Source organism: Onychostoma macrolepis, chromosome 09 (genome assembly GCF_012432095.1).
Source record: "Onychostoma macrolepis isolate SWU-2019 chromosome 09, ASM1243209v1, whole genome shotgun sequence".
NCBI classification, from domain to species: Eukaryota; Metazoa; Chordata; class Actinopteri; order Cypriniformes; family Cyprinidae; genus Onychostoma; species Onychostoma macrolepis.
Genome location: NC_081163.1, coordinates 31409564 through 31418513, shown reverse-complemented (window position 1 = coordinate 31418513; position 8950 = coordinate 31409564).

The following is an 8950-nucleotide window of genomic DNA, read 5'->3' as shown; positions in this document are numbered from 1 at the left end:
GAGATTCCTGTGTTCCCGTCTGTTTTTCCCTGAGCAGGAAAATGCATAGTGTGTGTGGTAAGGAAAATACTGCACATGTTTGGGTGCTCCTCCAGCTTTAAGCTCTAATGTAGGTCTGGCGAGCAAATCGGACATCCTGGCATGAGTCCTGGTATTAGTCATTTAGAATCTCATCCAGTCAGGGTCAGACTCCTCCCTTCATCCCTCTCGCGCTCTCTTTTTTAGGTCTAGTTTTCCATTAGGCTCTGTTGTTAAACAGCTGTGGCTTGAGGGACAGGTGGAAGTTTGAGAATGTTGAATGACATCAGAGGGAGCAGCTGTCAAACTGGCTTCATAGCATAACAGGAGGTGTCTCAATGGAGCAGAAGAGACCCTGAGCGAGGAAAAAGAGAAGAAAGAAGAAAAGAAAAACGTGAGCGAGGCAAGGTCAACCAGTGTGATGCTCACAGTACGACTGACAGATGATGGGGAGGGTAAGATGAGGACGTGGGACTGTACCTTTGACCTTTCATTCTTTCTGTCTTGCGTTCTTTCTTTCTAAATGAGCAAATGAGCATTGAGGGTAAGACTTTTTCTCTCTCTTTCTCCCTCTCCTTCTCTCCCCTGGCAGTGGCAGTTAATGGGCCAAATTAATCATGGATCTTTCAGGGCTTGTCTCCCAGCAGCTTGTGTTTGTGAGTGAGAGAGATGGAGAGAAAGAAAATAAATATACATGATTATACTGACTGCAAATGTGGAGGACACAAATAAAACTTTAAAGGGATAGTTTACCCAAAAATGAAAATGACCCCATGATTTACTCATATAATAAAAAGCAGATGACGTAGGCTCAGGTGAGAATATGCTAGTCTCGCGAGAACCAAGTTTTATTTACAGCAAAGGAAAATGAATCTCCTCTTGGCTTATATCGATATCCTCCAACATTTTCTTTACAAATCCATGCATCCTACGTCATCCCCTGAACGCCACTTTCTCGTGAACATGCAAACTGTTAGCGGAAGCTAGAGATTATGGTTTATAAAGTCTTAAATAGGGATATTTGTCTTACAAAAACACATCAATTCACTTCATAAGGCCATTATTAACCCCCCGGAGCCATTTGGAACACTTTTTATGATGGATGGATGCACTTTTTTGGACATTTTTTTATATTTGTAATATAACTCCGATTGTATTCGTCTGAAAGAAGAAAGTGATACACCTATAGGTTCGGCTTGAAGTTGAATAAATCATGTGGTAATTTTCATTTTTGGGTGAAAATTGGGATTGACAATGTATACACAAATAAAATAAAAAAAAACAGTAAATGTTTGCACAGCAGTATCACTGTTGCATTTTTTTTATGCAATGTTTTACACTCTTTTCAATATAACATTTATTGAAGACGGTTTTTAGAAATGATTTACACAGAATTTAGTTCTGCTCACTGTTCATGAAGTCTGGCGGACATTTACTAAATTCTACATATCCTGCATTTGTTCCGGCATTTTGTGTTGGATGTATTTTTCAATAATTTAGCAGAAGTACATTATACAATACAATACAATACAAGTACAATAGCATTACACAAAGAGGAAAATATCAAGGGAAATGATTCACTGGTGAAAAATGGTGGCTTAAAAAGGAAAGAAACAGAGTAATTGATTTTCAGGTGTTTTGAGTCTGTTGTGCTGATGTTTTCATGAAGGTAGCTCAAAACGGTGAGTGGGCGGTCAATAGAAAGTATCTGGATCATGACTGTCTTGCAGCACCTCTTGAACTTTTTAACTGGATATGCCTGAGTCGAAACATAAATTAATATTTATATACTGTGCCAGACTTTCCTCTGCTCATGCTCAAGAAATGGACCTTCTCATTCAACTTGATTATTTATATATTGGGAGAAACACTAACCGGATGGAAATACAAAAGTGAGAAAATCTACTCAAACCAAAATTGTAAATGATTCAAAATTCACCATGATATTGAGACAAAATTAAGCTTGAATAGAAAACCACTATGATTCCATCTCTAAAAATTGTGACTTTAATATTGTATCCAATACATTATGGGGACTGTCTAATTGGAATGATCCATCATTTTAACTGGCAGACAGTTATCCTCTCTGTAGCTTGTTCTGGCTCTTATTCCTTCGTCACTTTTCACTCTGTCGCTTTCAGTTTCTTCCTCACATTCTGTAGCTTGTCAAATCAGTCTAGGCTGTTCATTGCTGTTCTGTCAGGTGACTGTGGTTGTAGATGTGACTGAAGGGCGGTTCAGATTCCTGCTCTTTGGGTTCAGTGAGAGGCAGAGAGTGTGAGTACTGCTCAATTAAACATTCAGAGACAGCTCTACCCGTACTGACTCCGGGCTTGCTGCCTTCACTACGGAATACAAAGTCATCTTAATTGGTACCACAGACGATCCTCTTGGGCCTTTGCTTTAAAAAGTTTTTTGTCTTCAATACGTATATAAAAGTGTCTTAGTTTAGTTGCGATAACAGAGTTTTAGGAGAAGCTAATTACTCACAGTCAGCCACAGAATGAATATTGCTGCTGAATATTGAGCTGCCTTTTTGGGGTATAAAGGGAAAAACAACAGGATTAAAACATTTAATACTGCTTGCCACTGAGATTAGGATAGATATAGGGGTATTGTGAGGGAATGTACCAGATTTCAGGCATTAGAGTGTATGTGTGCGGATTAACCTTTATTTTGGGCTATAAATTTGATTTAACTGTGTGTGTGGTCATATCTGCACTTTTTGTTATGTTAACTCAAAAGCAAGGCACTTTAAACAGCTCGTTTAACTGATGCATACTGCACACAAAAATGTCAAACCTTGGCAGAAAAAGGTTTTTAATCAAGCAAACCAAGTTACCTGACTGATATGATGAGTACTTCTGAGCGTATAATAATTTTCTGGATTTGTCAGGTTAATTGCATCAGATCTTTTAAAGATAATCAAAGTTTTTTTGTAGCACTTAATAGCAAGTTAAGTAGATATCCACAAGCAGGATTGCTTCTGAAATAATCAGTACTTACTTACTGATTTTGGATAGATAGACATTCTGCATTCTAATTTCTGTAAATCTTTCTCATATTTTTTTCAGTGTTCTCTGTAGAGCCATTTTCTGAGACTGACACACCATTATTTATTTATTTTTTTCACACCAGTGTATGACCCATTTCAGATCAACCCACCACTTACTATAAATGGTACTACAATGGGTTATTTGCAGTCTGGATGTGTGGTTTTTGGGCAGGATAATCTCAATTGTTGGATCAGACTTTCAGACAAATCAGATGTCTGGCTGTGTGAAACTAAAAGCTCACAGATCTCTCTTTACTCCTTCACTCCACTCACAAACACCTGATCCACTGCAGCAGACTAGCTTCTATTGACTCTGAGTCTCTCAGTCTCAGTCACGACATTGCTTCATCACATTTCTCAGAATGGGCATTGAACCAGTCAAGCTCATTTAAAGAATCAGCCATTTAATCCAATAAGAGCGCTTCGGCTCCGATCATTAAAGTAGGACAGTCAACAGTCACATTAGCATAACCTCCATTTCTGACTCTTAACACTCTCCTTAATGTGCAGACGATTTGTCCTGCTCTGATGTGGGTGCTGAAGAATTAAATGAATGGATTTTGAAATCTGTCATGTTAGAAAATGCTTCAAACTGGAAAACAAGAGCATGTTCAGTAAAGCATGTGCATATGTATGAACTTTTTCATTTTTTTATTTATTTTTTTATCACAAAAGCAGGTATGTTGTTTTAAAGCTACACACAGCTGTTATTTTAAACCCTGGTTTTAACCCAGTGTATGATGTTCATGTGATCTAGTAACAAAAGTTTTGGACCCCTTGTAATCACCCAAGACAAACAGATGTAAACACAGCCTATTTTTGAACACTAAACTGGAAGTAGGCCAATCCAAAGACGTAAGGGTGTTTTAAGACATCACAGTGGAGATAAAAATGAAAAAAGAAAAAAGAAAGAGAGCAAACCACATATTTGTGGATGAAAGGGCCAAGTGAGAAGACAGATAGACAGATAAAGGGCTTAAGGAGTTAGAGCGAGGAAAGGAAGTGATAAACGTATTAATCCACAGCTTAATGGACCACTAGATTATAAGTCTACTGTACCGTTAGTGTGACCTGTAGATTCAGTAAAACATCTTTGAAGATCCCGTAAAATATTTTATAATCAGATGTGAATTAAGTATTGCGCTCGATAGCCAAACGGTGTGTATCAATACAGAGTTTACTGAGGGTAACGTTTTAGGAGATTTCCATTTGCCAGTTTACTGGTTGGGAAAATTAACCCTAGAATTATGCTAATAGAATTCAGCAGTGAAATTTGGGGGAAAAGAAATATTTAGCAGTGTAAATACAACACAGGGGTTGAATAATTAATGTCATGTAGAGATTCCATCACATGTTTAATTCATTCCTTAAACCCTGGCCCTTCCTGAGGCGCTTACCCTCCCCAGGCCATGAATGCTGCTGTAATTGAAAGTGCTGGTTCAATATGGCTGAACTGATTCATTAGTGTTTGTGAGATCCTTGTCACAAGCTGTTTTAATTAGTGAAAAGAGCTTCCTCAGGGTATCATCAACAGCTTTTCCAGCTGTGGTGTGTGAATATGAAAGCAAGATAGAGAGGTAAGATACACTTGCTGTTTTTAATAGGCACTATGAAATACCGCTTGGCTATGCCATGCTCTTCAGATGAACGATTGATAGGCATTACAAAGGTTTTGCCTGAGCTCTTATGTTCACGGTACAGGACCTCAAAAACCCAGACCAACATAAGTCCTGTTTTACTTATCACAAAAGGAAAAAAAAAAAAAGTCAAATTATATATAGGAATGCTACTGCTTCCTTGTGACAGATGATTGATACATTTCATCATGTTGTGTTTTTATTATGGGATGCAGAGGCGTAAGTAAATAATGCAAGCAAAGACTGTTTTGATGAATGATTGGCACTCTCTCATAACATATTCCATTGATATGTATTCCTAAAGAACACAGTTTTTCCTCAAATCTAACAATATTTAATCAAATATAAATGAGTCGAATTTAAAAACTTTTTTCTCTTTTAACTAAAGTAGACAGCAAGTCTTCAGTAGCCATACACTTTGTGTGAGAAGCAGGGATACATTTAAGTTGTTACTTAATGATTTAGAATCAGAATCAGAATCAGAAGAGTTTTTACCAAGCATGTTTCCACACATGAGGAATTTGACTTGACGACAGGAGCTTCCAGTGCAGAAGAAAGTACATACATAGTGCAGACATACATAGGAATAATACAGTAGGGATGGAATATAACACTAAAAAAACTGAAATTAAATAATGTACTAAATACAGAAATAGATGTAAAATGTAATTGTTTAAATAAATATACAGATATGTTATAAGTGTGCAGTTTACAAATGTACAAATTTTGTATTCTGTGTATTAATATGTCAGTTGTGATGGACGATGTATAATTACGAAAGTTTAATTGTTCAGGTTGAATATAACCTGCGGGAAAAAACTGTTCTTGTGCCTGGCTGTTCTGGTGGTCAGTGTGCTGTAGCGCTGACCAGATGGCAACAGTTCGAAGAGAGAGTGGGCTGGGTGTGAAGGGTCCAAGGAGATTTTCTTAGCCCTTTTCCTCACTCTGGAGATGTAAAGATCTTGGAGGCTGGGCAGAGGGGCATCGATAATCCTCTCAGCAGTCCTAACTATCCGTTGTAGTCTCTTGATGTCTGATTTTGTAGCTGAACCAAACCAGACAGTTATGGATGAACACAGGACAGGCTCAGTGATAGCAGAGCAGAACTGTTTCAGCAGCTCCTGTGGCAGGTTGAATTTCCTCAGCTGGCGAAGGAAGTACAACCTCTGCTGGGCCATTTTAGCAATGTATTTGGCAGATGCATTTATACAAACCAACTTTCGCTGCATTCAGTGTTTGAGCTACAGGAGTTCTAATGATCATCTTGCTTTAACTTGTTCAAATTATGACGAAAGTACACCTATGTACCACTGTGACAAGTGGGGTGGGGCAGAGAGCTGTGGGAGTGGATATGAGCGACGCCTATGAGCGGTCTCAAGTTCCACGGAGGAGCTCCAGAAGGATAAAAGGAGGTGTGACAACAGTGCAAGACGAGAAAGGACCAGGCCTGGACTATTTATGTTGTGATTTTGTTTATGTTTTATGTGGCAGACTCCACCAGCCTGGCTCCACTCCCACAGCTCTCAGCCCTGCCCCCACTCGTCACAACCACATATTACACACAACTATATTTTCAGCGAATGATAACTTTACTGTGTTCCTTACACAACGCTATGTCACAGATTTAGAAGTTTTGAAATATAGCTTAAAGGTTGTAGGGACTTTTCTAGTGCTGTGTTGTCCTCTTTGACCTTTGACAGCTTGTCATTGTACTTTAGTAATGGAACAGAGCAGCTTGGACATTCTGCTTAATAACTCATTTTGTGTTCCCCTGAAGGACAGAATCATACAGGTTGGGAATGACATGAAGGTGAGTAAATGGTTACAGAATTTGCAAAAAAGCTTGGTGTTGAGTGGAAATGTTACTCATCCATTTACTGAAGAGCAGACACATGATGGCTTTAAGTACTGCCATTCAGATATGAATTGCTATGGTTGACCCAAATACATTTATTGAGATTTGAGCTGCATTTCAATGTGATTTCTTGAGAAAACAGGGACAAGTGTGATTCTGACTATCTTAAATGAGTCCTTAAATGTGCCACTGATAATATTGATCAGCAAATTACCTTGTCTGCCTGATCATTTTTCATAGTATTTCACTCACCCTTATTTTGTACCCCCTTCAAAAAAAAAAAAAAGTAAAAAAAATGATGCTGAGCAAATAAGATTTGTATTTATTTTTGTGATATATTTCTTTAACTGTATTCAGTTTCAACTTTAGACTTTACCCTTTTGCGCAGTTTTGAAATTATGTATATTGACTTGCAGCACAGCTGTGCTCTCAGAGGTTTTGATGTAGTGATGCCATGTCCTTCATACTCGTGATCAGTGTTCGGTTTATTACTGTAGTGGCCTCTTCGCCCAAAGACAGCGAAAGGTCCGTGAGACTGACAGCTGTTGATAAGGGTGTTTTTCCATGCTAGTCCTGACAGCTTAATACATACGCCAAGACTCATACCACATCTCATCATCGGGAAAGAGGGTAATTTCTCTCTCTCATATGCTTTCTCTCGCTCATCTCTGTTCCTCCCTCTTGGTCTTGACATTTACCTCAAATGACACCCCTCTCTCCGATCCTTTATTGGTCTGACTGAGGAGACCCATTTTCCTCCCTCCACTTGGCTTTCTCTCATCTCTCTCTACTTGAAGGTCTGACATTTCTCATAGCGCACAGATGGAGGGAAACATCACATCTCATTTCTCTGGGTCCTGACTCACTGGCATAGACAGTACTCTTCTGTGACCTTTGACCAAAGTGGACTCAAGTCTGCACTGACTGGCAGAGACATGTCTGCTTGCTCATCTTATTTTTTGTCATGTGAATTATTTATTTATTTATTTTTCTTTTTGTTAAAAATAAAAGGAGAAATTCTAACAATGCATGCAGTCATGCTCATAAATGTACTTTTCCTTCTTTTTTTTTTTTATAGGTTTACATATTTATAGTTTTTTTTTTTTTTTTTTTTAAGTTTTAGAGAGATAAAATCATAAAAAAAAGGAAAAAATGAAAAGCCTTGAAAAACTCCATACACAAGACAAAATAATCACTAAATGTACACAAATTATTCCGTTCAGAAGGACTCATGCACAACTATCACAAAAGCTACAGTCACTGATGCTTGAGGTAGCAACACACAACATTAAAAATCAAATGTATGTAAACTTTTGAGCCGGAAACCTTGTGTAAATCCAGCTATTATTTTGTCTTATGATTAGTTTTGTATGTGTGGATGGGCCCTTCTCAAATTATTTGCTCTCTAACTACTGGGTGATTCTGGCTGGTGAGAGAAAATGGGGTTAAGGGTCTTTTGTCCCCTCAAGTGATGTATAATCTCTATTGCTCATCCATGAAACGTGACCTTCTCTGAGATCACATCCATGGGGGAAGATGTCTACCACCCCTCCTCTGAGCGTTTTCAATGTTTTTCTTTCTGTTTAGTAAATCTCTATTGTTTGCTCACACTTACATCTAATTTAAAAAGGACTATTAAACCCAGTATTTGTGTGTAATTTTATTTTTATGCATTGTAAAGTCACAATGAAATAGAAGTAGTGACAGTAGTCTTCTATTGTGATTACAGAGTAGATTATCGAAAAAGAAAAGAAAACGGTAACACTTTACAATAAGGTTCATTAGTTAAACATTAGTTAATGTATTAACTAACACGAACTAACCATGAGCAATACATTTGTTACTGTATTTACTAATCTTCGCTAACATTAGTTAATAAAAATACAGATGTTCATTGTTAGTTCATGTTAGTTCACAGTGCATTAACTAATGTTAACAAGATTTTAATAATGTATTAGTAAATGTTGAAATTAATATTAACAAAGATTAATAAACGCTGTATAAGTGCAGTTTATTATTAGTTAATGTTAACTAATGTAGTTAACTAATGAACCTTATTGTAAAGTGTTACCAAGAAAACAAATGCAGTCAGTTGTTGATTGGATTTTGAGATGTGGTCGTTACTCAAAAATGAATGCGAGCTTGTAAGTAAAGCGTAGGGTTTAAGTGGACTAACTTTTCACTGGAATTTGATGACATTTTGATTAAAAATGATTAGAAAATGGAACATACATAGATGAACCATTCACAATAAGATCTATGACATGCATTTACAAAATAGATTGAATTTTCATGACAACGTGCATTAGCTTAGCAACATTCTAACGTCAAACTTTATTGAATTAAATTAAAAGTCCCATGCACTTTCTCTGAGAATATTATTTG